Raw genomic sequence first — 4,120 nt, forward strand, 5'->3', positions numbered from 1 at the left:
AAGAAAGAAAACCCAAAAATATTCACACCCTATTATCTTCTCCAAGATAAATAACAACCCTTACTTGGAAATCAATTTGATATATAAGGTAAAAAAATATGGGTAATCTAAGAAGACACATCCATATGAAAATATTAAGAGAATATTTATGCAATGGGGATAACAACACATTTCTCTTTCTCTAAAAAATCTCAGACATTAGAATAATAGTAATATATGTACATCCCAAGTTATCTCATACTTAAGGATAGGAAGAATAAGAGGTTGAGGTGATTATAAGATTTCTCACAATCTCTTAGCACCAAAAAGAAAGACAATGCATTGTTAATGAAAAATCTTTTGACTCAACATAAGATTCATAGACAAGGTAGGGAAGGGTTGATTGGGTTTTTAGGTGAAACATTGAGACATGAATGAGTTTTTACCTCTCCCTCGAATAAGATCAACTTCCTGGAACCATGAATACTCTTGCAACTAGTTCATATGTAGGTTGAAGACTTCCATTAGCTTTACTAAGAAACAATTTAGCCTCACCATATAACCTTTTATGAAGCATACCAAGCAATGCAATTTATACTCCTTTCCTTATCAAAGTGATCCCTTCTACAAAGTCTATCTAAGAGTTGAATATCTCATGTATAGGAAATCTAAAAATAACAAATCATCGCAAACATCTTTAAGAGTACTACCATTTTTCTTTTTGAAGCACTACAAAATTCCTACATTGCAAAAGTTATAGCCAAAATAGTCACAACTAGGTGCCTAAAAAATAGTGAAGCTAGGTTCCTAAAAACAACAATTTTGGGAAACCTTTCCACATCAATTATGAATGCCTACTCTTATCTCTCAAGCTTGAACTTTTCAAAAATCTATGGTGCTAAATAAATATATTAATCAATACTTTCAATCGTAGAAATACCTCCTTTGGTGCTGATCAATTACATGGCCCAAAAAGTTACAGCTCGAGACATCTTCTTCCCTCTCCACATAGCCTACTTTAGAGATAAATATATTATTCATATAAATTCAAAAAGTGGCATCCTTAGATATGTACATTCTCACCAATATGAATGTTAGGGCTCCTTTGTGTTGTTATTGGGGGTTATATGACTGCTTGGAGTACAAACATGCATTTAACAAGGCTTTGGGTTTACTTGGTAATAAAACATGTCATAACTATGCTTTCTCTATTGGGATTGTGGACTTGTTCATACTCTTTAAGCTCTATTGTTCTAGAGCTAACCTCACCTTACGAGGTTGTCTCAACAATGAGTATATTATGTTAAAAAATCACAACTCGATTAGTTCTCAATAAGGCCCTAACAAGGGATATCTACCATGGACAGATAAACCACTAACTAAATACAAGTGTGGACGAGCCGCTTTATTCATGATCTTGGTTCATAGAGCTGCTAAAAATAGCCAACATGTAGCTTGGTCAAGTTCCAGATGTTTCAAGAGACACCAGGTTTTGGTACTTTGTAATAATGTTGACACTAGCCACTTAATGGTGGTTAATGAGGTGGATAGCCTTGATGGGTTCCTTCCACACATCTTTACGAAGTCAGAGCTGTTACAAGTGATTGACATCAACAAATCTATTCATTTGGGTCACTTTGTTGTAGCATTATATGGTAGTGATGTATGTGAACACACTTAGGACCGCGGGGCACTTTTTTCCTCACTCCCCGTACGTATGTACACCCTCTTATCTACTCATTTTGGGGTGAGTACTTATCTTTTGTATCTAGCACACATTTGTTCATTCTAATCTAGTGAGTTTGTGTGCTTTCAAGCTTCTCTATCTTGTGTGTGTGCATTGTTGTTGCAACCCTAACCCTAATTCCAACAATTGGTATCAGAGCTAGCTTCTTTGACACTTGATCTTGTAGTCTGCCTCCCTCCTCACGACCCTGTTTTTTTGTCTCTGATTTGAGATACCCTCTTAGGAGAAGAAGGTATATACTGTAGTGTGATGTATACAAAGTATACAGCATTTTCGGGTTCCGCGGCATTTTACGCACTGCAAGGTTTCTACATACGTTCTGGAGAGGCTTCAGTGGCAAAGATTTGGTGTGCAGCAGCAATTACAATGTCTTCAACAACATCGACCATCATACTTTCGCTCTAGTAACACTCTATTCTCTACTCTATGTTATTTTTCATACACTTTGCATAGGTGATTTAGTCAGTTGGCAGCCATCTAGGGTTGCATTCAGTGAATACTGAGTACTTGCAGTGTGTCAAAAGATTTTGCATTTGGTAGAAAGTCATGGCTAGCAGTAGTGATGTATTCAACATGTTGTTTGTTGAGGACAAACTTGATGGGACTAACTACCCATTGTGGTCCTATATGATGAGGCATGTACTGGTTGCTAAAGGCCTTTGGAATGTGGTCAGTGGTAGTGAAACTCGTCCTATTTCACAACTACCAATGCAACCAGGTATTGCACGTACATCTAAAGTAGAATCTGATATAGATGTGGCTCCTCCACATGCACCACCAATATCTCCCACTGCTACTCAAAGAGATGCACAAGCACATGCAGCATTGCTTGCACTTTCTGTGAAGAAGCGAAGAATTTTTCCTCATATTCAGTAATGTAAGACTTCAAAACATGCATGGGGTGCACTTTCTGCATTATACTAGGTGTGTAATGAAGCACCTGTTGCATATCTACACAAACAGTTGGATTCTGAGCACATGAATGAGGGAGACTCAATGGACAGCTTCTTGACCAAGATCAAAGATTTTAAGGAGCATCTTACTAGTATGGATAAGATATATCCGGATAGTACATTAGTGCCCATAGTTCTCAGTGCATTGCCGGATTCTTATTAGATTTTTGTCTCTACCCTTAGACTTATAATGAAGGGAAATCCAAATGCCCTTACATTTAATGAGCTGGTTTCAGTACTCTTGCAAGAAGAGAAATCTAGGCAAAACAGATCTGTTATGCGAGTTGGTGACCAAGCTTTTGTTGCCAATCAGAAAGGTAAAGGTAAAGCTTCCTTGCATGGTGGCTATAAGCCAAAATTAGAATCCTCAGGTAAGGATGCAGAGAAAGAAGGTGATAAGCCTCAAAAGAAGGGCAAGTGTCACTATTGCAAGAAACCAGGACACTACATAAATGAGTGTAAGAAAAGGCTAGAGAAGGAGAAAAAGAAAGAATCGGGCATGGCTGTGTGTGGCTGATGCATCTGCACCAAGTGCAGATGAGAGAAGAAGGAATCTGTAAGTTTTTCTCAAGATGATTAGGCATGGACAATACATTGCAATTATGACCCTTTTGTTCATGATGTATGCATGTCGGTGGGGCAAAATCGGATGCTTGGTACTTTGACAGTGGTGCTAGTAAGCACATTACTTCACAAAAAAATTTGTTCTCATCTCTGGAATCTGTCCCAAGTGAAGGAACCGTCACATGTGCAAATGGTTCCTCATATCCTACCAAAGGAGTTGGTAGAGTTGTGCTCACTGCTGCAAATGGGGGCGCATTTACTCTTTCTAAAGTTTTATATATGCCAGGCATTAAGAAGAACTTGCTGTCAGTTTCAACCTTAGCCTTTTCAAGCTTGATGGTGAAATTTGTGGATGACAGATGTACGATTCAGGATAGAAATGATGGTTATTCTATCATTGACTACTCCAGGTACCTTGTTTCATGGCCTATACAAGATGGATGTATTTGAGAAGTTGTTGCATGATGCTTGCTCAGTCTCTATGACTCGTACTATGAGTGATGTAGAATTATGGCATGCACGATTTGGCCATTTGAATTATGGCAATGTGTTATGCCTTCAAAGGCATGATATGGTGTCTGAGTTTCCGACTCTTGAGACCCCTACTAGACATGTATGTGAGGGGTGTATTCTTGGTAAAATACATCAGGCATCATTTCCAAAGGATGGATTTTGATGAGGCAATTATTGAGGCAATTAATGAGGATGTAGTGGATGAGGCAATTATTGAGGATGTAGTGGATGAGGAGAGAGTAGCCATAGAAGAATCTAGGTGTATGCCAAAATGGCTTGTGCAGACATTGAAGTATAGCAAGTTGGCAGCTCCTTTACCTAGCAGAACTCGTGCAGGTTCTCATCATGCAGATTATTCTCATGT

The sequence above is a fragment of the Cibotium barometz genome, chromosome 39 (genome assembly GCF_041138505.1).
Source record: "Cibotium barometz isolate CiBa-2024 chromosome 39, ASM4113850v1, whole genome shotgun sequence".
In the NCBI taxonomy this organism is placed as follows: Eukaryota; Viridiplantae; Streptophyta; class Polypodiopsida; order Cyatheales; family Cibotiaceae; genus Cibotium; species Cibotium barometz.